This window comes from Macaca fascicularis, chromosome 3 (genome assembly GCF_037993035.2).
Source record: "Macaca fascicularis isolate 582-1 chromosome 3, T2T-MFA8v1.1".
In the NCBI taxonomy this organism is placed as follows: Eukaryota; Metazoa; Chordata; class Mammalia; order Primates; family Cercopithecidae; genus Macaca; species Macaca fascicularis.
Genome location: NC_088377.1, coordinates 81,259,187 through 81,286,533, shown reverse-complemented (window position 1 = coordinate 81,286,533; position 27,347 = coordinate 81,259,187).

Here is a 27,347-nt window from a genome sequence, read left to right as displayed (position 1 = left end):
TGATACATATCTTGGTTATGTCACATACATTTTTTAGCACCCCTATAGTGGGCACTGTGCTAGACACTACAGGATTTGAGATTGAACAAGACACTGTGATTCCATGCAACATTTTATACTATAGTTGAAGAGGTTATTGTAAGCATAATGCCAAAAACCTAAAACTTCTGAATTCAATGTGTCAAACCATGGTCTAATAAATTCTTTGTAAATTGTCACAGCCTGCTTGTAAATGGGTATTTTTTACTTCATCTGAAAACATTATAGTTAGTGAGGGCAGAGATTTCCTTATAAGAGATATAGTCAGCAAAGTTAGTTTCCTAAAAGAAATCAAGATCTTCTAAGTAATAGTAAAAATCCATTTATATGGTACAAAATTAGGAAGTTTATTTTAGTGCCTGGAAGTGTGAAGGTTTACAGAAACCATTAGAAAAGAAGCCTGAAGAGAAGTTCTCTAGTGGGAATGTTTTTGCTTGTTTGTTTGTTGTTTTTTACTCACTGGAATGAGGGTAAGGATTTTCACAGATTTTTTTTTTTTTTTTTTTTGAGACGGAGTCTTGCTCTGTCGCCCAGGCTGGAGTGCAGTGGCCAGATCTCAGCTCACTGCAAGCTCCGCCTCCCGGGTTCACGCCATTCTGCTGCCTCAGCCTCCCGAGTACCTGGGACTACAGGCACCCGCCACCTCGCCGGGCTAGTTTTTTGTATTTTTTTAGTAGAGACGAGGTTTCACCGTGTTAGCCAGGATGGTCTCGATCTTGTGACCTTGTGATCCGCCCGTCTCAGCCTCCCAAAGTGCTGGGATTACAGGCTTGAGCCACCGCACCCGGCCATACGCAGATTTTTTTTTAACAGAAAGAAAAGGAATTATGTATACAATCGGCACATAGATTATTACATCTGAAATTTATAGGCTGAATTTTCTAATTTCAGTCAAATATACTATTATGGCGATAGGAAACTGTACTCTAAAACCAAAAAAGAAAAAAGACTGGTTTGGTATATAAGAACATGTGCAGGGGTGGGAATAAGGTGGAGACATAGATGACAAGGTAATAATGCATCGGAAAATTAGGGAACTCTGACATTCATTATCCTCAAACACTCATCTATGTACTGCTTTGCCTTCAGGGCAAATTACAAAATCCCTCAGATGGCCTATAAATTTTTTTCATTCGTAGCCCCTGCCTCCTTCCCCAAAGGCTTACTGCCTCTCAGCAATTCCAAATGTCCCAAATCTAAACAATAATTCATTTTTATTTGATGGACAATCCATTGCTCATTGATTCATAAGAATTATTAAGAGGAACACTCTTTTGATTGTCTTTAGCAACACATCATGAGAGCTGAAAGTATCCCCAAATTTGCTAATATCACAATAATCCAGGTTACTTTCACGTATTATTTATCACAAAGATACAAAGTTTTTAGCATTTCAAGAGTTACTGCCAGCCTTTGCAGTGTATGATATTCAAATTCATGCCTCAGCAAAATTACAAATTACAACATGACATATTGGTTCATGAATAGACAGAACTTGGAACACTAAATCTGGAAATGTCAAGGGTCTACTCTTTTACAAATGTCAACAACTGAGCATAATTTCAAGTAACTACTTTCCTTGAAACTTAAAGTCAACGCTGATACCTTCCATATTGTGAAGAATAGGCAGTCAACAAGAATGGCACTTGTCTATGTTGATGGTATTCAACTACATCACATTGGAGCTAAAATGTATGGACCCACTTTGTGAAGTTATGGCTTTCCTTTTCAAAATAAGAATTTCATTAATAAGAAATGTAGCACTTCTAAAATTTTGATCAAAGGGAAATGTTCTTTCAACAATTACAAATGCAACAATGGGGAAAAATTTGAGAGACAAAGGTGCATAGATTGAGTTAGAGAGTGCAGTGAAGAGGATCTTGCGTATTTACAGAAAATGGGGTTGAAGTGGCCATGGCTTATTTTTCACTGGTGGATGGCTACTTTGGGCTGAGGTAGCAAAACATATGCATGGATACCATTCTTCACTTTCACAAAGAATTCTGTTACTCCAGGTTCTTCTTTTTTCATCAAAGAAATTGCCGGAATTACATAAGAAAACCTGAGCAAGCACAATGTTGTGTTCAAGTTTTCCATTTTTGCTTCATGATCTCACTTCTGGGGCTTCTGCAGGACCTGTTTCCTACAGCTAACTTGCACACTATGTTCTCAGGGAGCAATAAAGGACTTCATCTGGGCCAATAAGAAGTCATTTATTCCTCAATCTGATAACTAACATAATATATAGTCCAAGTTCTCAAATTCCATAACCATTCAGCTATACTGTACTTGATTCAATTCTCCTTCTCTGAAGAGATACCCACCTGATTTGAAGCATGTGTACACTTGTTGTCACCTATCAGTAAGGACTTCTATAGTCCTTGTTCCTATCGCTTTCTCAAGAAGGGTCTCTTCTGAAATGAATCCACTAATGCCCTACATCTAAACTCTTCTCCTCTGAGTACATTTTCTGCAGCACTGATCTCCATTTTAGCAACGTCTCTTTCTTTTCAGCTGACTCCTCTTCTGTCTTCAAGTTTTCAAGTCCTCCAGTTTTGAAAGAAGCTTCCCATCCTTTCTTCCCACAATTCTAAGTAAAATAAGGACACCACTAACACGCTTTATCTATCTCACTTAATCCTCACATAACCTCACAAAGTGAGCTTTTATTAGCCCTATTACAGGATGCAGAATTCAAGCCATAAACATCAGTCATCTGTTTCTCTCTCTTCTCTGTTTTCTCCCTCCCTCTCTCTCAATTTATCCCCCCTCCTTCCTTCCATCTTACCTTCCTGTTTTGTATTATTTTTGTTGTCATGGACTTTTACATAGTCTAGAGTCTAAACTTAGATGATTTGTTAACTCCACTAACTTCAGTTAGAAGCAGCAAGATAATATAAGCAGGGTGAAAAGAGGAAGTTGTTGGGCTTAGAAAGCACAGTGTATTAAGAAAAAAAGTAATGTTGAGTAGGGCAATAAAATTGAGAAATACAAGTTAAGAATATTTACATTGGTGTTGCAACTTTAGAATATGAACAAGGTGAGCTCCTCTGAGAACATAGCAGACTTAGATCCCCCAAACACTGTTAAGTATGAGCAACTGTAATTCTGATTACACACACAGGACCATACCAAGAGGCAAATGTATGGGGCTCCAACTGTGCAGTAACTCACACAGTTTTGAAAGAATTCTGTTTTTAACTCTTGCTTCCTCTGTAAGCTGCCTCCCTCAAGCAACATTGTTTTTGTTCTCTCTTTGGCCCTTTGCTCAGACAACAAACAAGCAAGCAAACCAAAATAAAATAAGCATTTGTGAAACATTAAAGTCACAGTCTTTTGTTATCTGTCTCCATTCTAGTCCTTAAGAGGCATGGAAATTCACACATATTACTCTCAATTATTTGAGTGTAAAAATTTTGTCCCATTCGGTAGGTTGCCTGTTCACTCCGATGGTAGTTTCTTTCGCTCTGCAAAAGCTCTTTAGTTTAATTAGAACCCATTTGCCTATTTTGGCTTTTGTTGACATTGCTTTTGGTGTTTTAGTCATGAAGCCCTTGCCCATGCCTATGTCCTGAATGGTATTGTCTAGGTTTTCTTCTAGGGTTTTTATAGTTTTAGGTCTAATATTTACGTCTTTAATCCATCTTGAATTAATTTTTGTATAAGGCATAAGGAAGGGATCCAGTTTCAGTAATGATTTTTGAAGGAGAGTAAGAAGCGAAGGAATCTGCAGTGTGGACAACTTTGGAGCACTAACTAGTCCCTCATTGGAAAGATTTCTTATTTGCCAGGGAGGGAGAAGATCTAGCTGAAGCCACTGCTATTAGGAAGCCAAACATCTTGCTAGACTTCAGTTGAGCTAGGGCAGACCAAGGGACTGAAAAAGGCTGGAGAAAATTACCAGGGCCATTTCCTCAGAACATGGAAGTGGCAAAGTTGTGTCTTTACTTATTTCAGTCTTTGTTTTTTATCGCTCTCCTACATGGAAAGTTTACTTTCCTCAGAACCACCTTAATTCGGGGTCACTTACCGGAGATAACGTCTGAATGATTCAATTTTCCAGAAAATTTCTTTACGGTGCCAAACTTACTTAATAGATAAATCAACCTTCTGTTTGATTTAATAATTAGGTTATGAGTATAATAAATAAGTAGGCATTTTGGTTTAATAACTTTCTGTCATTTAGAGAGTGTTTAACATGTTGCAGGAATTATATAGCATATATATTTATATGATATTTGCATAACATACAAATACACAAATTGGGTTTATATAACATACTATATATAACATCTGTATAAGTATAATTGCATATCATTGTGCTAATAGTCTTAAATATTATTATCCCCATTGAACACATATGAAAAATGAAACAGACTCAAATAATTGCTCAGGATTCATTGCCTTCATATTGCACAGCTGGAAATCAAATGGCTGACTGGCTGATTTAGAATTAATATGCCTAATTACTCTATGTTACTCTCTCCTATGAAAATGAGTTGAATTGCTATATTCCCAACAGACTGGTATACATTTTAACATCATCTTTATGTTGAACCACATAAATATTTTACCTACTTAAAAATATGTATGTACAGAAAATAAAACTTGAACACAGACTGAAAAACATCTTTATCAAATTGATATGGTAGCTACAAGGAGGAAAAAATTGTTTCTAGTAATTTAGAACTTAGCACTATATCCATGACAATTTAGTGGGTTGTATACTAGGTTACAGAAAAACAGCCATATGAAATCACAGTATATCCAGCAGGCTTGTTATAGAATTATTGGAGTCATTATTTGGAAATTATTTTTATAGTGTAGAATGAAGTAAATAAGTAACTATATTAGTGTTATTTGTAAAGGAGAGAAGAGCTACAAGTATACCACTAAAGAGCTCTGTCAAATTCTCCCAGTGTTAAACTTTAATTGGAATTATTATGAATAAGTCTTTAAAATTATTTATTTCCACCCACCAAAAAGGCCTAGACGCTTCTGACACTCTGGTAGCCATGAGCATTCCAGAAGATCACATTTCATTTTCCAAACACATTTTTCCAATATGAAAAAGCAAAAGCTTCTCAGAGACATCAGTTCAAGTCTGGACAAGAAAAGTATAAAGTGGTGCTTAGCTGTCCTATTGTGCCACAGTACAAGGGAGCTCTGCTGTGCCCAGCCAAGGGTCTTCCTAGGTTCTTCTAGACGTTCAGATTCACCGGGTTATGATGGGTCACATATGGACAAGTACGTTTGGTAGGATATAGGACAGAAATCACAGCTTGCCAGCAGAGTGAATCGGATGTTCCTCTTTAATAGCAGTCCTGCAGGCATACATCAGACACCTCGGGGACCAGAAGATATGACCAACACAGGATGGTGAGAAAGTTACCCTGTTTTAGCTTCATTCACTACAGCAGCTGATATTTCCTGGAACAACTCCGTAGACATAGTTTCCAGGGTCTCATGAGGAGACTGTCCCAAAAGTCATTGATTGCATTTAGGAAAGACGAAAGATATGGCTTCCCACCATGTATTTATTATTCTTCCAGTCCAGATGCAATTTACTAATTAATGGTAATTTTCACTATAAGCATTGTTACTTAGTAACTTTCCCTCTATCTGTTTCCAGGGAAACAGAGCTAAGAGGTTAACTGAAGGTCAAATTTTTAGGCAGAGGGGAAAGAGTTTTGTTAACCATTTGCCAACAAAAGTATTCACATACGGTTTTTAAAAATAGAAAAAAGTGATGATTTGCTACTATTGGAGATGGCTATTACTCCAACACTTTAATCAGAAAGTTAATAATTAAAGGAGGGCTCACCTGTAATCCCAGAACTTTGGGGAGGCTGAGGCAGGTGGATTACTTGAGGTCATGAGTTCGAAACCAGCCTTGCCAACATGCCAAAACCCCATCTCTACTAAAAATACAAAAATTAGCTGGCATGGTGGCATGCACCTGTAGTCCCAGCTATTCAGGAGGCTGAGGTGGGAGAATCGCTTGAACCTGGGAGGTGGAGTTTGCAGTGAATGGAGATCGTACCACTGCACTCCAGCCTGGGCAACAGAGCAAGACTCTCTCTCTCAAAAAAAAAAAAAGATGTCAAAAAAGTGAATATAGAAGTATAAGAAGATAATATTAGAATAGCATGATTTTGCTATCCTTAAGGAAATATTTGTTTAGGGTAAAGATCCTCAATGGATGGTCAAGCCATCAGGTGAAGGAGGATGGGGAATTTCATATTTGCATGGTGTATCAATGCTATCACCAATTACTTGATATTCACAAGGAGCATACATTTCTTTACAGTGCAGGATTTTGCACATCCCTGTGACAACGCAGTGACTGAAATACTCTCAGGTGTCTTGTCCTTTGTGCCTCAGAAAGAAAAGTACTAGATGTTTGCTGTACCTGTAAAAAGAGACTAAATTCCTTCCTTCTCTACCTGTAGGAAGCATATATTTCATACTCCTCAATGTTATATGTTTTACAACAGTAATCACTCAGAAGTTAGGAGAGGATATCCTGTGGTTTCTCAGCAATGTGCACAGAGGTGGGTCAATCAAATTTGGAATGCAGTATTGACACAAAACTTGGGCAACACATTACTACTCTTTTGGTAGAGTAGTGATACTTTTGGTGGAAACCTTCTATTTGCCTCTTCAAACTAACTCTCCATCCTTCTTCATCCTGAACTGCATTAGTTTTATGAGTTGCATTCGTTGAATGGATTGCATTCAACTGCGCCATAGTCCTCTGGATTCCTATAACATTGAGCCAATGGTAAGTTCTTACAGGAGATCTGAGAATGGCAAGAAAATGAGGTAAGGTATTTATTTGCCTAGAGCCCTCCCAGCAGTATGGCCTTGGGCTGACTTCCCCCTCTATCAGAGGTCCCTGGGATGTATAAAACAGGAGACTTCAGCCACATGAAATTTGCTGTTTTTGTATTGTTAAAGCTTATGTCTTATAAGTATTCTGATAAATTCTATTGTGTTTTTTCTTTAAAAAATAAATATATAATATGTTTAAAATCATGTATAAAGCTATTGAAGACATTTCTAAAGGAATAGAATGCTTTCTGACTAGGCATCAACAGAAACTGCATCATATGGTTACAATTGTACCAGTTTGACTTAATGCTGGGAAGAACTGTGAACAGAGTAGTGTTAAACCATACAGATACTTGTTCGTGCTTTACCCAAATTGGTAGACTATATTGCTAGATTATTGTTTAATTATTTTTTTAACCTTAGGTAACCTTTTTTCAAAGTTAAAAAGAAGAGAATAATGGAAATTATGTTTATACTTTCTGCTGACAGTTTGTTTTTATTTTTGAAGCACATCTTTTGTAATCCAATGTTATTTTATTTTATTTTAATTTTTAGTTTTAAAAGCAAAATTTGTTTGATGTTGTAGAATCCGTGGGATATTGGCCTCCTGAAGGTTCACTGAAAATTCACTGACATGAGGCAGACTGATTAATAGAAATAGAAGAAAAGGCATACAAATTTATTTAATGTGTAATTTTTCTCTGTATTAGATAAACAATTCTAAAATTCATATGGAGCCAAAAAAGAGCCTGAATAGCAAAAGCAATCCTAAGCAAAAGAAACAAAGCTGGAGACATCACATTACTCAACTTCAAACTATACTACAAGTGTACTTACTACTATAGTAACCAAAACAGCATTGTGCTGGTACAAAAATAGGCACATATACCAGTGGAACAGAATAGAGAACTTAAAAATAAAGCCACACGCTTACAAGGAACTGATCTTTGAGATAAATAATGCAGAAAGGTCAGCCTGTTTAATAAATTATGCTGGGAAAACTGGCAGGTCGTACTCAGAACAATAAAAGTGGACCTCAGGACAGGTGTGGCGGCTCATGCCTGTAATCTCAGCATTTTGGGAGGCTGAGGCAGGTGGATCTCTTGAGGCCAAGAGTTCGAGACCAGCCTGGCCAACATGGTGAAACCCCATCTATTAAAATTACAAAAATTAGCTGGGCATGATGGTGCACACCTGTAATCCCAGCTACTCGGGAGGCTAAGGCACAAGAATTGATTGAACCCGGGATGCTGAGGTTGCAGTGAACTGAGATTACACCATAGAACTCCAGGTTGGGTGATAGGCTTTGTCTCAAAAGAAAAAAGGACCCCTACCTCTCACCATGTACAAAAACTCAGGTGGATTAAAGATGTAAATGTAAGATCTCAAGCTGTAAAAATCCTAGAAGAAAACCTAGGAAAACTTTAGACCTAAGCAAAGAATTTATGACTAAGACTTCAAAAAAGCAAATGCAACAAAAACAAAAATTGACAATCGGTATATTAAATTAGGGAGCTTCTGCACAGCCAGCCAAATAAACTATCAACAGAGTAAACGGACAAAACAGACAACCTATAAATGGGAGAAAATATTTGTAAACTATGCATCAGACAAAGGAATAATATTTAGAATCTATAAGAAACTTAAATAAATCAACAGGAAAAAAAACATTAAAAAGTGGCAGAAGATATGAACAGACACTTCTCAAAGGAAGACATAGAGGCAACGAAGAAACATGAAAAAATGTTCAACATCACTAAGTGTCAGAGATAGTGTATATTAAAACAGTGAGATACTGTCTAACACCAGCCAGATATGGCTATTATTAAAAAGTCAAAAAATAACAGATGTTGGTGAGGACATGGAGAAAAGGGATTGCTTACACACTGTTGGTGTGAATATAAACTAGTTCAGTCACTGTGGAGAGCAGTTTGGAAACTTACTAAAAAAATTAAAAATAAATGTACTATACATTTCAGCAATCTCATTACTAGGTATCTACCCCTCAAATAAGAATTATTTGACCAATAAGAACCCTGAACTCATATGGTTATCACACTGCCATTCACAATTGCAAATTTATGGAATTAACCTAGGTGCGTATCAACAGATTGCATAAATAAAATGTAGTACATATACACCATTGAATACTGTATAACCATTAAAAATAATGAAATCATGTTATTTGCAGCTGGAGGCCATTATCCTAAGTGAATTAACCCAGAAACAGAAAATCAAATACTTCGTGTTCTTACTTATAAATGGGACCTAAACAATGGGTACACATGGGCACAAAGACGGAATTAGACATTGGAGACTCCAAAAGGTGGGAGGATAGAAAGGAGGTCAGTGTTGAAAAACTACCTATTGGTTACTATGTTTACTATTTCGGTGAGGGGTTCAACAGAAGCCCAAACCCTGGCATTACATAATATACCCATGTAAAAACAACCGGTACGTGTGCCTCCTGAATCTAAAAAAGAAAACAAAAATCTTTCCTAGATATAGACAAGGGAAGGCCTCAGAACAATGTCAATGCAGTTTTTCTACAGACGCAAATCTCCTCCACAAAAGACAGCTTTACACGGCTACTTTTTTTTCTGGCCTTCTCAACAGCCACCTCAAAATATAACAAACAGTTATATTTTGGAGTAAAATATTTTGATTCTTCTCAAAATAAAACATGTAAAAAATAAATAGACATTTTTAAAAGTTGACAGTAATTCCATCAAGTCATTATAAAAATTTTCATGTCATTAAGTCTTTCCTATCCATATTTTACATAGCTGTCAAATTTCTCTATATCTCACTTTGTCTTTCTTTTTTCTCTTATGATAAAACACATGTTTTCAAATCATTTGCACACAAGGTTTTAATGACTATTATTGACAGTATGTATGATAACTTATTTAAGTTTTACACTAAACTAAGATATTTAATGTATCTCATAGGTTGGCAGCACACATAGCACTCTAATAAATACTCCTCTATATCAGTTTTGTGTTGTATTTTTAAACATCGATGCAGATAGAGTAAAAGTAGTAGTTATTTACTAAGATAAATTTGCAAATAGAGTTCAGGCTTCCAGAAATAGTGTTAAAAATAGAACTCCCCCTAAATAAATCATTATAAAGCCAAACCCAAATGAAAAGATGAGAAGGGATGACACAGCAAGGGTGGTAAGGCCTGGGTGACTAAACAGGTCACAGCTGGAGAGTAGCCCTTTTGAGAAAAAGCCAATTCAGTCCAGAATCACATGGATTGTCTGGATTTATGTCACTGATTTTCATGCTTCCTGATGAGCCTATGTGTCTTTATTAAGAATGTAAACTGTAGATCAGAAAATGTACCAAGAATCGTTTAACCAAAGTCTTCCCCTTCCCTCCATTTAACCATATCTTCACACCATCTGTAAAAAATTATCTCTACTTTCAGCTTTTCTGCCTTTTTGGGATTGAGCCAAGGAATGGGCCTCAGTTTTCCTGAGCACCTCATGAACAGCATTGTAAAATTGAGTAATTCAAACTTAAAGCCCCTGAAACTTTCGGAGTTTTAGGAGTTTCTCTCTTGTGCCTTGAGAGAAATATGGCTATGTGGTCTGAGTCTTGGAGCATGTAGCTGCAATTTCTGCCTTTTTTTCTGTAAAAATTAGGAAAGCCATATAGTGCCAGAGATAAGATCATCTCAGATCACTACTCCTTCTCATGGAGTAATAATCTTCCCTGGAATGCAGTAATCTGTAAACAATCAAATTGTTGTAACATAAGCATTTGTTTCACACAGAAGATGTAGTTTTGCTAAAATGTCTGTTTATGCCTATAGAAGTGAGACTTTAACTTCTCCACATTGGAATACTGGTTCCATTGGTTTGGAGTAGGTATCTCCCAGGTGATCATACTCAAAAGCTGTGCTGAAATAAACTCTTTATTTAATCATATTTTCTGAATCTCATTATTTAAGGTTTCTAAGGGATCCAAAATGAACCTCCAGTGAGCACTGTCACTTTGCCGATAACTAGGGCCTTGGTACCAGCATGAAAGACTTAACGTTGAGTTGCTGGGGATCTCTGGTAGATGCCCTCTCAAGTCCAAACTCATGTGGTTGAGGATTCAGACTTCATTCGAGCTACATGCATTCTTGAATTGACAAGGTTGGAATTGAAGCGCTACTGCAGATTCTGCTAATTGAAAATTGTGGTTTTTCACTTTTCTTTGAGGCTTAGGTTTTGATTGGAATTACTCCTTAGAGTTTTTTCAATGAGAGTTTTTCCTCTCATTTGACATTTTGGCCAGGCAAAAAAACAGTGTATAGTTGAAAAGAGGAAGTGAATACCTGTGGCTTAAGAAAAACATTTGTAATATTTAAAATTGGCCATATTTTGAAGCTGGGTCCAATTGACTTTCTTTTTGACTAACCAAAATTATAAAAGGCTCTCTATGAGAAGGACATAAGTCCTCAAGATATGAGACACTGCTCCTCCATGCCAAAATGAACCTTAGGCTGCTAAGGTCCTGCTAAGGAATGTTGGAGCTTATCACCCATGATAAGAAAAGGTCTCACAGGAAATCTTTTAACAACATTCAGGGAACCTTGCTTAATCTAGTGCACACACATAAATTTGATCACCTAGTACCTTAAGTACCCAAGTCTCTTGGAATCACTGAGATGCGTAGAAGAACTGACTCGAGGGTGACACCTTGAGGAACTTTTTCTACAAGTGGCACACTGGATCCCAAACAACTCCTACTAGGTCTTTTTGGTCATTCAAAAGGAAAATAAATCTAAATTATGGGCACTTACATTTCTAAACTGACTCTTCCTCCTTAAGGAGAGAAGCAGCTTAAGGAGAGAGCTGAATTTATGTTTAATACTAAGAGTGCCTTTTCATACAAATATTTAGGAAACTGGTCTCACATAACTTATAATGAACCCAAATTACAATGGCCAAAATGAAGTTCCTTTGTAACGCTTATACTGGTTTATCTACATTCTCAATTAGAAAAAGTCAGCTCTAAAATACAACCAAATATACGGGAAAGCTATTTTCAACTGTACTTAGAAGCTTCTAAGAGCTTCTGATAAAGTCGTTTGTTTGCCAAAGGAAAACAAAAGATTATCTGAAACAATTTTGAAGTAAAGCAAAACAAAACAAAACAAAAAAGCTGCTGAGATGATCCTCCCTCCTTCAGCTCCTACTCCTCTTTTGTCAGAACTTCCTTGTCTGGACTTGTGTTCCTCTACCCCTCCTCCTCATTCTGCTGTTCTGGCTCCATTTTGGAAATACCCTGTATTTGTTGGAGGAAAACCTGCCTTGATTTATCAAGCATGGTCAAAAGTAAAACTTAAAGGTATAATGAAAAAATTACTGGGCCCTCTTTGGGGTCCTATTTGATTTGCTAAAAAACTTAAATTAAACATTTAAACTTATTATTTCAGATTCTATGATTTGTAAAGATTGGTTCACATATTAGTGTCAGAAAGTAAAGCCAAAGATTGGATGGCAAAGGCAAATAGGAGAAATTCTCTAGAAACATTCCATAGATTTTCTGAAGAAGATTGTGCAGAAGATCACAATACTGCCAAAGGTTTACTAGGTGCTATCCCCTTAGTTTTTCGAAGAGTAGTTCAGTAGAATAAAATACAACAACGCTGACATAATCTTGAAAAGGCTGTAATGACAAACTATAAAGGATTTGAGAAAAATCTTAAACACTATTCAAGCATATCAGAAGAAAATTATGCTAACTACCAAAATGATACTCTACTTAATTTGAACTTTGTAAGTTGGGGATTTGATGAGTAACTGGCAATCATAATAAAGAGGCAGTTCCCCAGTTAGGCTACCTCTCAAACTCATAATCTAGTTAATTTGGCTAATTAAACATTCCACACCCTAACCAAGGTAAAAAAGAAGAGGGAAGTTAAACAGAAAGGAAAAGCAAATAAGATCATAAGTTTCCAACAAAAACAATTGTCCAACCAATTTATAGCCCATAAACTCTCTAGTACATTTCAAAACTGACCAAATCTCCTGCTTTGCATTTACTACAAAAAGCCTGAGCATTTCAAAAGGGACTGTAGAAAATTCAAATGGAAAAGGCAGCAACAGACCAAAGAAAAATAAGAATGGGTATGCTCTGAGGAAATCAAAGGGAGCTTCTCGTTTTTCCTCACTGACACTTTAGGGGAAATAAAAATTAATTTAAATGGAAAACAAACACAGGCTCTTATTGACACTAGAGCAACATTATCACTTATAAATTCCACATTATTACAAGGTCCCATTTCTCGGAGTAAAAAAAATAATATGCAAATGGTGGGTATAACAGATAGTTCTGTATCAGTATATGAATCTCAACCAACAGTTTTTCAATTAGGTGCCCTACAGAAAATGTGTGCTTTACTCTTGGTTCCCTCAGCTCCCTGCAAGCTCTGCCTCCCAGGTTCATGCCATTCTCCTGCTGCAGCCTGCTGAGTAGCTGGGACTACAGGCACCCGCCACCACACCCGGCTAATTTTTTGTATTTATGATAGAGATGGGGTTTCACCATGTTAGCCAGGATGGTCTCAATCTCCTGACCTCGCGATCCACCCACCTCAGCCTCCCAAAGTGCTGGGATTACAGGCGTGGGTCACTGTGCCCGGCCAATAGACTGGCTTCTTATGAAGTTCTTCTTATTTCTGCTCCCTATATTACAGTTTTCAGTTGTAATAATGTAAATCTTGCCACTTTTCTGCTTCTGTCTTCTGATGGAATACCACGTAATCTTAAACAACCACCTTCTCTCTCTTAGGATGGACCTGCAAGAATCCCCCCTACTAACAATAATGCTGGTTTACAGTTGCACTTTACTTAAAGGGTGCATTTGGAAATTATCATGCAGATTACACTGTAGTATATTTAACTGAGCAAACAGAAAGGGCTTATATTCCGGGAGCAACTTCAGCTCAACAAGTAGAGTTAATAGTATTAATTAAGGCTGTCAACAGGCAAAAGGAATCACTTCCAATATTTATACATGAAAATTTATATAATATTTAAAATATTTATTCTGGTCAGAGTAGCTTATGATTTTGGAAATCTATGGAAACAAAGAGGATTTTTTAACCTCTTTCAATCAGTTCATGAAAAATGGACACCCTGTTTCATAATTATTGGAAGCTATATTATTGCGAAACTATAGCCATTGTTAAGATTCCAGAACATTCAAATTTAAACACTACAGAAAGCAAGATAAATCAGTTAGCAGACAATAGAGTAAAAAGAGCTGCCCTAAGTATTTGAACAAGAAAATCAACCCGTTTTAGCTTTCAAAAGCACTTGATTTTGATGTAAAATTAGTCTAATCCAAAGCTCCAAAAATAAAACAAGAAACTTGGGAAACAAAAGGGAAACTTACTCTTCCAAGACTGGACTGCTGTATAGACCAAATGGTCTAGTCATACTTTCAATTGAATTATAGTCATCTTTCTTAACTTATGTTCATGTTTGAACTCATTGGAGCCCCAGTAAGATGGTTTCTTGGAGAAAACAATATAATCATCATATCTGCCCCAAACATAATCCAGGGAAACAGTGTACAAAAGCTGGCTCATTCTCCAACATTTTCATTGTGCCTATCACCCTCAGTCATCTGGCTTAGCTGAAAGCACAAATAAAATAATAAAACTCAATTGGCAAAATTAACTGAGATTTTTAAAATTCCTTGGCCAAAAGCTTTTCCATTGGTTTTGCTTAATCTAAGAGCAACTCCTTTTGCTAAATACCAACCATCTCCATATGAAATTATAACAGGCAGATCTATAAAATTATTTTCAGAAAATAACAGATCTATGATACTAATAGGGGATATGTTGTATTATTGCAGAAGGCTTACAAGGCAGCTAACTAAAGACTGTAATTCAGTAAGACTCTTTCTACAGTGCACTCCCAGAAGATAAAAACTTAAGGACCAGGGGACTTCAAGCAACAGGTTATGTCTGTTGAAAATGACATCTTTTAAAGGACTCTCTTCAACCAAGGTGAAAAAATCTTACTGGGTGCTCCTTACCAAATCTTTTGCCACTAAACTAAAAGGAATTAGTTCCTGGATATACATCACCCATTTAAATAAAGATCCTTTGCTAATGTGGACTTTATCTTAAACAGATAATTTAAAATTAAAATTCCTCAGAACCAGCAAGGATAAGAAAAAGACGACATCTGAGCTAGTCAGCTTTCTCAAGACACCAAAACAGGCCTGTATCTAAATAAATGCTTTATATTAATAATAATAGATGGAGAAGGTCTCTCTTTACAAATTCCCATTAAATCTCTTTCTTTTTGCTCCTAGTTCTTATGTTTGGTTGCTACTATCACCAGCTGTTGCCCATGAAGCATACCTCTTCTTGCAGTGGACTCAGGACTATGCTAACAGATTACAGAAAAACACATGCTGGGTATGTGGCCTCATGTCCGTTTCTGGTGGTCTGGTGCCTCCTTGGCCCTCCTTTCAATTTAAGGCTAACCTTTTGGGAGAGAGCCTGGTGGAAGACTTTAGCTGCACAAAACAAAAAGTAGAAAAAGCCAGGTTGGTACTGGTCAGGAGCAGTATAAATTTGTAAGAGTGGGTTGAACAACGGATATGGATGGAAAAGGATATGAATGGAAAAGCAAAAGTGGGTTCAAATGGCAAACTGCAAAACCAAGCCATGAAAAATAGGACAAGAAATAAATGTGAAGCTATAAAAAGCCCTAATATGGTAAATGGATGGATGGATGGCTGGATGGACGGATGAATGAATGAGGCACAGAAGGGGTAGGGGCAAGCCATTTGAGACCAAGTGTGTGAACTCAGAAAGTAGTTATCTCTGACATACAAGACTTGGAAACAGGCCTGAAAGGCAAAGCATTTGATTTCAAATACGTTCCATGGAAACATGGGGGGTGCTTCAGAGATTGTTCTTGGGGTCTTTTCCCTGACTCCGTCCTTCCCACTTCCACCCTCTCCAAAGCACACACTTAATTTGAGCTTACATGCTTCATATATTGGCCTCATGTGCTACCAGACTAAAAAGGGCTCAAAAACTTACAGAACTGTTAGAAAAAAACAAGTGGAAGGTTAAGTGTTCTTTACCTTTTTGGGCCAACATATCTTAGAATCTATCGTTGAATCCTCCAATTACCTAAGTGTGTGCTCCTTTTCTCAATAAGGAAATACAATCTTCTCTCCTGTCTGTAATTCTAGAACAGAAGAAGAAAGAGTCATCATCTGTAGACCAAGGCACCCAGGGCCAATCCGTAAAAATAAGAGATGCTTACATTTTCAGACATTTCTCCTCACATGGAAGTATTTAAAGTTCAATCACAAAATACTTTAAATCATTTAAGTTATCTAAATATCTAAATGTTGCATGGTGAACGTACCTGGTAAAATCTTACCTCCTTTGGTCATTTAGACGAACTTTTTTTTTTTTTTTTCCAAACCATAAAAAATGTTAGACTATTTTGGAATGCTTTGAGATTTTCTCAAGTGAAAATAAGATTTTCTCCAGTGAATTATGCTTCATAATTCTCCAACTCAGTTACAGACATGCAAAAACAGACTTTTGGTGTTTTTCAATTTTCTTTTTAAATGTGGAGTGTTTACAATGAATTTGTCTTATAATGTGTTATGCATCTTAGTTTTGACTTAAATGATATTTCTTTCTCATCTATCCATCTCTGCCTTATTAGACAAAGCACTAATTCCTCACTTTGCCACTTAGAGGTGATGTGCCGTGTCAGAAGTACTACGGGTAATGAGCAAGTGCCTCATTTAGACTTCATTAGGAGAGTTTCCAACTCAAAGTCAAATGCACTTGAATGACATCCGATCCCAGGCAACCCAAGCTGGGACTCTTCCAGGATCATGATGGCACAGCTGGGACAGTGGTTGGTCTTTAGCAGGCAGGCACAGTGGCCAAAGGCAAAGATCTACTTTTGACTCCAGTGCTTCACATTTCAGCAGCAGCTCTAATTCTCTGTATCGTGCCAAGAATTCCCAGGGGGAGAAAAGGCTGGGAGGTGAGGCTGGGTGAGACAGAGTGTAGAGAATAATGAACAACCATCCTGCAACAGAAATTTCAACAGGACATTAGAACTTCTATGGTAACTTTGCTGAAAAAAATACGTATATAATCATAATAATTATGGCTTTTTTGTGGCCAAAAGATATTGGAGAATAATTTTGGTTATACATGCCCCTTCAACATATATATATTTCTCTCTAGGTAAGAATAGCCTTATTTAGCTACTTCTGTCAAAAGTGATAAATATCATTGGCTTTTCTAACTCTAAAAATCACATTTTTAAATAAAACATTCAGTTCAAATTTACTCAAACAAAACACCTATCTATAAATTCATTGAAGAAATTAACCTTGTAAATTTTGAATTTGTATATTTATAAGATAAATTTATACTTCTCACACTTAAGTCTTTGGCCTCACGTAAGTAATTTCTATCAACACATATATACTATTTGCTTATTTGTCATAGGGTTCAACATTGCACAAAATTTTGATACATATATTATGGAATTATATTTATGAGCTTTTCATCAGCATTTATTTGTGATATTTGAAATCATTTATGTATTTTTAGCTCTTTGAAACACGCAACAGTGATTAAAGTTTAAAGCAAAATTATAGATAAAATATACATTTAATAAATATTCCATACTTTTAAAACTTTTTAAAGGAAAATTAAAGAAAGACTACTAAATTCAATTTTACATTATACTTTACTACACATTTTGTGTTAAGGGGAGTATTCTGTAAATGTCAATTTGGTTAATTTAATAGTGTTGTTTAGGTATTTTACGTGCTTTCTCATTTTCTGCCTATTTTTTTTCTCAATTATTGAAAAGTGGTGTTGAAATTTCCAATTTAATTTTTGATTTCTCATTTTTTTTTCATTTCCATGAGTTATATTTTGTGGCTTCATTTTTTTCTAAGCTCTATTATTATGTGTTGATATGTTAAGAATCTCTACATTCTCTTGATAAATTGGCTCCTTTATCATGGAATCTGTATTTGTTTACCAGGATTTCTGCAACAAGGTATCACAAGCGGATGCCTTAAGACAGCAGACGTTTATTGTCTCACAGTATTTGAATCTGGAAGTTCAAAATCAAGGTATGGGCAGGGCCATAGTCCCTCTGATACCTGTGGGGGAATTCTTCCTTGTCTCTTCCTAGCTTCTGGTGGCTTGCTGGCAGTCTTTGACCTTGCTTGGCTTGTATATGCATTATTCCAAACCCCTTTCTTTTCATGATGTTCTCCCTATGTCTCTTCATGTAATCATTCTTTTTGGGAGGTCTCTGAACAAATTTCCCCAAGTACTCTGCTTCCAAATAAGATCATATTCTGTAATACTAGGACTTGGGGCTTTACCATGTCTTCTTTTGAGTGACGTAATTCAATCCTAATGCCATTCCTGTCTCATCTATTCTGGATCCTCCGTTGTCCCATAGATAACTATTTCTAGTAGATTTTCATGAAAGACTTACTGGGTTTCTCTTTTAAGATTCAACAAATATGTGTATATTTATATATTTTCTCTGTTTTTGATGTAAAAGTAATATGCTATAAATGTAGTTTGTATATTAATTTGTCCACTGTGTTTCTCTGAAGTGTTAAGAGTGTTTATCCAACATTTCACCAGCAGATTATACTGTCAAATGCATTTCGCCCCATCTTTTAGATGAGAATGGTATCACAGAGTAGTTGAAGACCAATTGAATTATTTCAGCTTTCACACTTTGGTAGCACACCCCTATGTACATTCCTGACTCTCATGATTAAGTACTGAGTAGAATATTTTACATTATTCCTTATTTTCTTGATAGACAGTGGGCTTTTCAGATATTTTACCACTATTGCAGTCAGTTTGGGTAACTTATATTTTCCCCAAAATGATTAATGTTGTCTGGGCTTGCAAATTACTTATATATATATGCAAGATAGTCTGTGTTTCTTGTCTATTTGGTAATTATTTCTCATTTTTTGTAAGTAATTTTTTGTAAGTATATAATATCTATCTTTTATAAATTAGTCTTACTAGTGGTTTTTTTACTGTACTAATTTTTCAGAGGCAGCTTTTTACTAGTTTTAAAGCTTTCACTGGAGATTTTCTAACTTATTAATTTTCACTTTTATTTCAATTACTCCTTGCATTCTGATTTCTTTTAGTTTTCTTCACTGGTATTTGTTACATCTTAAATCTTTTTATTTATCATAATTATGATATTTCCTTGATACATAATAGATGTAAACATTTCAGGGATATATGTTATAATTCCAGACACTTCATATAGTGTATAAAGATCAAATTAGATTAATTGGAATATCCATCACCCTAAATATTTATCTTCTCTATATGCTATGAATATTCAATTTGTCCACTTATAGTTTTTTTGAAATATACACTAGATTATGGTTACAGATAGTCATCCTACTGATTTGTCGAACACAAGGTCTAACTATATAGCTATCTATATAGCTATAGATATGCAGATAGACCTCACCTATCTAGATCGATAGATAGATCTATATATAGTTATATATAATTATATGTTATGTAGATATATATTATATGTTATATGTATATTATATAGTTATATATTATATATTATATAGTTATACATATTATATAGTTATATGTATATTATATAGTTATATATAGTTATATACATTATATATGTTATATAGTTATATATATTATGTAGTTATAGACATGCAAAGTTATAACTATATATAACTATATAGTTTTCTATATATATTTTATATAACTTATATATAGTTTTATATAACTACTAGTTACATAAATATAGCTATAACTATACACAACTATACAGTTACATATAACTATATAACTCTATATAACTATATAACATACATAGTTATATGTAACTATCTATATATAGTTATAATTCCAGACACTTCATATAGTGTATATATAGTTATATATAGTTATATATATAACTATGTATGTCATATAGTTAGTTATATATAGTTATATATCTATAGCTATAACTATGTAGTTATTATATATAGTTTTATATATATATAGTTATAACTGATTTATTGAACACCAGGTCTAACTATATAGATATATAAAAATATAGATATGTATATAGATCTCACCTATCTAGATAGATAGATCTCTCTATACATATACAGTTATATAAAACTGTGTATCTATATATAGATTTATAAACTATATATAGATATAAAGATATGTCTCACCTATTTAAGTACATATTTGAATGTTTTTTATTTTATTTATTTTATTTTATTTTATTATTATTTTTTGAGATGGAGTCTCGCTCTGTCGCCCAGGCTGGAGTGTAGTGGTGGGATCTCGGCTCACTGTAAGCTCCGCCTCCTGGGTTCACGCCATTCTCCTGCCTTAGCCTCGCCGAGTAGCTGGGACTACAGGTACCCACCACCATGCCCGGCTAATTTTTTGTATTTTTACTAGAGACGGGGTTTCACCGTGTTAGCCAAGATGATCTCGATCTCCTGACCTCGTGATCCACCCACCACAGCCTCCCAAAGTGCTGGGATTACAGGCGTGAGCCACCCTGCCCGGCCATATTTGTATGTTTTTTAAAACTTTTGAATTACATGTCGGGTTTTGTCACTTTAAAAGTTTATATTGATATAGTTATTTTAATTATGTGAATTTTTCTCGAGTGTTTCTTTAACTGTGTACCAAAAACCTTTTACATGTTTACTTTCTGTTATTATTTACTAGAAATTTTGCAACTGCATTTTGCATTTCACTTGTGATCCAAGATGTATTTAAAATTGTAATTTCCACGTAGCATAGTATTTTCTTTTTTTAACTTTTATTTTAAGTTCAGGGGTACATATGCAGATTTATTATGTAGGTAAGTTGCATGTCATGGGGAGTTGGTGTACAGATTATTCCATCACCCAGATAATAAGCATAGTTCCTTATAGGGAGCGTTTTGATCCTTTCCTTCCTCCCACCCTCTACCCTCAAGTAGGCCCCAGTGTCTGTTGTTCCCTTCTTTGTGTCCCTGTGCACTCAATCTTGAGCTCCCACTTATGAGTTACAACATGCAGTATTTGTTCCTGCATTAGTTCACTTAGGATTATGGCCTCCAGCTCCACTCATGTGACTGAAAAGATGGGATTTCATTCTTTTTATGACTGTGTGGTATTCCATGGTTTATTTGAACAACATTTTCTTTATTCAGTCTGTCACTGATGGCCATTTAGGTTGATTTCACGACTTTGCTATTGTAAAGAATGCTACAATGAACATATATGTGTGTATGTGTCTTTATAGTATAATAATTTATTTTCCTTTAGGTATATACCCAGTAACGGGATTGCTGCGTCGAATGTCACTTCTGTTTTAAGTTCTTTGCAAAATCGCCACACTGCTTTCCACAGTGGCTGAACTAATTCACATTCCCACCAGCAGTGTATAAGCATTTCCTTTCCTTTGCAACCATGCCACCTTCAGTTATTTTTTTACTTTTATAATAATGATAGTAGCCATTCAGACTGCTGTGAGATGGTATTTCATCTAAATTATGCTTATTGTTTTAGTTGTTAATGTTTCTAATTGGTACTACACTGAACTGAAAATGTTAGTGGCAGCAAATTCGTATAGATCTGCAACAACCTCACTTCTCGCCTCCACGAAAGAAAGTATTCCACTGAGGGACATAAGGCAGAAGAAGAAACAGAAGCAAGTTTTAGAGCAGGAGTGAAAGTTTATTTAAAAAACCCCACAAAACTTTAAAGCAGAAATGAAATGTACATTTGGAAGTCAAGTGCCCATTTGACATTGGACTTAGGGTTTTATATACTGGACTACATCCAGCCTCTTGCTTTCCTTTTCCAGTGGAATGCATCTAGAAAGTCGTATACTGGTAACACTCTGCCATTTGTCCTCTCAATATGCTTCCTTGAGCTCACTCACGCAACTCCTGAGATCTTATTGGGAAGCTGCCAATCACCAGTTATAGGTGTTTTTATCTTTTGGAAAACTGCCTTTCCCTGGCGCTGGGTGTGATCAATTATTATTTTAGAGAGGCCGTATGGCAACTGCCTGACCATCACCTAATGGTTGCCTGACTTTCCTTGTGGGATGTGGGGGTAGCACTCTCCTGCCCCACTCCTGCCTGACTAGCTACCTACTGTAACAAAAGGGGTCCTTTCTACACCTGGTGCTCTGCAAAGTACTTGTACTGATGTGGCTCATGCCTGCCACCTAGAAAATGACACATTCATTCTCTCTTTGTCTCTCTTTCTCTTTCTGTCTTCAACATAGGGCTTACTGAAGTGCTTTTAGATGTGCATAATGTAGATTTGTTTAGAGACTTTTTAAAGTTCTCTAAAGTTCACAGACTTCCCTAGGATCATCAATGCAACCTCCTTTTTCAGGATTCAGAAAGTCTTTGCTGATACAGTTCCTGTTCATATCTCCCTATAAAATATTTCCTACTTTTGCTATAAACTGTCTTGTGAGGACATTGGTGTGGAGTACACAGGTATTAAACAAACATGTACAGATTTTCTAAGGGAAAAATAGGAACACTGAAGTATTGATGACATCTGTGATTCTCTGTAATCAAGATAAAACTAAATCATTTAGCTACTATGATATTGTTTTGCTGTCAGAATTTTTAAAATAGTACCCAGGTGTTGTGCTGAAAAATACACCTTCCCACATTCTGGAACCTTAAGTGTTATTTGTTAGATCAACCTAGCTGAAACAAGCTATTTGATGAAAGTTGGAAAGATAAGTAAACATCAAAGATACTTCAAAGTGCAGGAAATTGTAGCTCAATTATAACTACTATAATTTCAAAATCCACCAGAGAAAATCAACAAAATCCATATAATCATAAGTTGTAAATGGTAGAACGTCTAGAATTGTTGTTATGAAACTTTGGGCCTCTAAGAATCACCTGGGAAGCTTACGTAGATCCCCAGGTGCTGTATCAAAGATTCTGCATTAGGAAGTTTAATTGTCTGCCTTTTAATGGTACCTTCCAGTGACTCTCTGGATGGTAGTTAACTGAATGCACTTTGAGAGCACTGCCCCCAAATATTTCATAGAAATGCTAAGATTAACAGTCTGGGTTGCATGATTTCTGGGCTTCTAAGCTAAAATGGCAAATTAAGTCCTTTCTTTTTCAACCCTAGTGACACTTAGAATCTGTCAAAAGCATTGGCCACTGCCAATAAATGCATTTTAATGGCATGCCGTGCTTATTTAACTACACACTCACCATAGACTGTGAGCATCTTGGTCTTAATGCTGCTGAAGAATTCACCGCTTCACTCTTTCTTGGTTTAATTGTCTTGGTCCCTGAATAATATCTCCATACATATAATATGCACACGATACAAGGTCTATCACTTTAGTTAGTGTATGTCTTCTAATAGCATGAAAACTAAGACTTGGAAAGTAAAGAAAAAATAAGAAAACATTCTAGGAACTTAGAAAATACACAGATTTAGAGTCAGGAGTCTAGCTATAGTTCAATAGATTGATCTATATATGGATCAATAGAGATAGAAGAGAAATACATATATAGATATAGATGCAAAAATAGATACAGGCATACACATACGTATGTATTTGCATGTTTCTTTACCTTTAGAAATAATACTCACATATGTAGTTTAGCTAAGTTTTATAAAATCACGTTTCTTCTATAGATAATATTTTATAACTACCTCTGTTTTATATTTTTCCTTCTAGATGGATACCTAAAACAGGGATGAAATCTTATTCAGACTTGGAATCCTAAAGTTGTATCAGAGAATATCCTCTATTTTTTCTTCATAAAGACTATGTAAAAAGAAATTTTGTGTGCCTTTTAATATCTGAAAATATCTTGATTTAGTCTTCACTCTCTTGAGTGATTTGTCTTTGTAAAATGGCAGACATTTGTTGATGACTGCAATTTCATATGAAAGAAGCTGAGGCTCAGAGGTTACTGTACTTGCCCAATGTCACTCAAGTGGAATGCAGCAGATTTTAGAAACATAACTGAAATCTAGTCTTTGAACTAATTATTCATGAAACATTCATTCTTCTACTCAACTTAGAGTTGTTGAATATCTATTATTCTTGAGGTTCTAGTAGAACTTACAAAGATGAACAGAGTTATTGGTTAGCTACAGAGAATTTCATGGCATGATAATGGAGATAGAAATGTTCTTCCCTTCGTATCTTTCATTTATCCTACCCTACAACCGAAATCAAACAACCAGGTTGCTCATTTTCCAAGTTCCGCATTTTACTGAGCCTAATAACATGCACTCCAATATTTTCTCTCAAACTAGTTCTTCTTAAAATCTATGCTTGGCTTTTGACTCTCCCTACCTCCTGTTACATGAAGCTTCTCATGACAGCATCTTCTCTAAACTGGAAACTTTCTCTTCCTTTACCGTATTCCCAAACATTATTTCTACCTCTCATGTCAGTTACCTCTCATACCCCATCAGTTTCTACTGCTGTGACATTTATGAATTTACCAGCATGTAGCCTCACTATATAGACAAACCCCTTAAGAATTTAATCATGTCTGTCTGAGGCAGGAAATTAAAGAAAAATAAGATTAAAAAGAAAGAGAAATAAGTTTTCCTTTATTAGGCTAACTTGTCCCAGAGGCAGCAACAGGCACAGTCCAGACCCAGGAAAAGTCTTGCTAATATTATCTAATGCACTCTGGAGACTCTCCCAGCACTCCCTTAACATATGGAGAAGAAAAACAAATTTTCCTTTGTTTTATGGAATGAGTTTATAGATTCCTCTTCTCTGTAACTAGTGACTTCAAGTATTCTGTTTTATCTACGAAGTACCACGAAGGTCATGAGAAGCCTAAGTAGGCTTGAACTACAGCTGTCTGGGCACCATAGTGAAGGTTATGGGATAAGCCCGTACCCAGGAAAACTTAGCTAACACAGCTGGGTTGCTTGGCAATGGTCATATGCAATCCTGTCTTTGTCCTGCCTCTGTATCCCGCTTTCATGCCACTGTAAGCTTGCTTTAAGTTAGCCCACCCCCTTTTGTAAAGTGTATGTAAAAGTCAGGTGCTGTCTTTGTTCCGGGCCCAGTCTTTTGGACGTGAGTCAGCTGGGCCTGAGTGCACTCAATAAAGATTCTCCTGTTTCAACTCTAGGTCTCTCTCGTCCTCCTGAATCTCGCAACATATCCACTGTCTCTTCAACTGAACTTAGCGAACACCCTCTCTTATATATCCACTTTCCAGTACCGTTAATCCAGTAATACTTCACATTCTGTCATTTCTGGCTGTGTGAAAATGACAGTTCCTCAGAGAGGCCTCTGCTGACAAGCCAGTGTAAAAGAGTTGTCACTGTGTTATCTATCCCCATACACTGCTAGTTTTCTTTAAACCCTTGATATAGTATTATTTGCCTTCTGTAATATACAGTAGACTTTATATTCCTCAAGGGTAAGATCCTAGTATATTTTCATCACTTTATCTCTTGTGATGTTAGCAACACTTGACAATTAGAAAGCACTTGAAAAATATTTATAAATAAATAAATTATTATTAATATATGTGAAAACACTTAGAGTAATGATAGAAAAAGAAATCAAGTCCTACTAATGACTCAGAGGTGTTAAATAGATTCAAATATGGATACAGTTGAATTTACGTCAACTAAACTTTATCTCTACTGTGTTCTTCATTATTGGGTATGGGGTGAATACCCGCTGAGTTCCACTTGACAAAGCTTCCACGGTGATTGAAGACATTTCTTTATATGATTCAATGAGTGCTTAAGTTTTTCTATTCAGAGATAGAGGCACTGTGAATGGCAAATAAAATTTGGAGTTTGTAATAACACAAAAACTATAATCACAAAGGATTCATACATCAAAACCCACTATTTATTAAAAGTAAGCCTAGTACCTACCAAGATATTTGTGGAAAGCATCACCATTTAGTTCTCAGAAATAATAGAAGTAAATATGTCTCAACAAATATTTATCAAACACATGTTATGCACAATGATCTTAATATTTTACAAACAAATCATCTAAGCATTCTGTAGTCCCCAGCCTTCACATATGGACCTAAACCCAGCGAAGTTAACTGACTTGGCAGTATTCACAGAGTTACTTAATGGCTACAAAAATGTCATGGAGAAATTTCCAAAATAACTATGTAGCTTGCTCTCAAATCAATAGACAACCATTTCCTAGTTTTCCTTGTAATAATACTACTGAGAGGTTCTGTAGGTGGCTATTAAGAAAACCTGAAGCCAGTAAGTGAGCCACTGAGCCTTCTGGGGATCTCTGGAGTAAAGTTTGTTTATATGTGTTAGGAAATATTACCAGTGATACTGCTATGGCATCATAAGGTAGTCCTATAAGCAAATACTTTGGGTCCTGGATTAATCAGATCCTGTAAAGTTTGCTTTTCTTGTGTTTGCTTACCAGTTTGAAGCTTTGTCCAATACATTGACTAATGAAAATGCATAGCTTGATGGATGAGCATGTCAAGGTGAGGTAGTGTTCCTTCAACAGCTGAGTGCATTTGCCAAGCTGCCTATCTTAGTTTGGGTTTTCACAGAAGCTGACCTGGAGGTAAGAATTTAATATCAAGTAATTTATTTAGGAAGTGATCCTTGTCATGGGAAAACGAGGCAGGAAAGAAAGAAAAGTCCACAGCCCGGTGCATTAGTGAGTATGTTACTGTGGAATATCCCACTGGGGTCCTGAGCAAAACAATCCTCAATTACATAAGCTGGGAGACAAGAAAGCCCAGGCATGGATCCTTCATTGGTTGAGGGCTACTCTCTGGAGCATATGTGGTGCTTCCAGCTTTTCCAGTGCTTGGCTTGAGCCTGTTCATGTGGCTGGGGAAGACCTCAGGCAGAAAAGCACAGGTGCTTGAGAGAGGAAGTCAGCAATGCACCTGGCCACAGTGAGGGGAGTGGGTGCCACGCCACCTACCGGAGCTGTGGTTTTCTAGCTTTTCTTAATTCTGCTCTTCATTTCATTTACTTCTGCTTGAAAGCTGACTCAATCAATATGATCCCTGGCTCCCCAAGTCCCTTGTCAACCACAACTTCTTCCCTTCAAAAAGTATTCTGAAGGTGCTTATTGAGTTTTACACCAAGCCAGTCTGTGTTAAGTCTTGTTGCTACAAATATGAATAAAACTGTATTCCAAACCATATTACTAATCCTCACCTTACTGTTTCAGGAAAACCAAAATACTGACATGAACAAGCTGCAATGGGATATTGAGGAAGAAGACATGACACTTCTGGGGGAAATGTGGGATGCTTTTTTGAGTTTACATTTAAACTGCGTCTGGAAGCCTAAGTAGCAGTGTCCAATGTGCACAATTTGAAAGAACATTGTAGACTGAGAACAAATTGTCTGTTAGTATATAAATAACTCTTTTCAAGAATTTATATA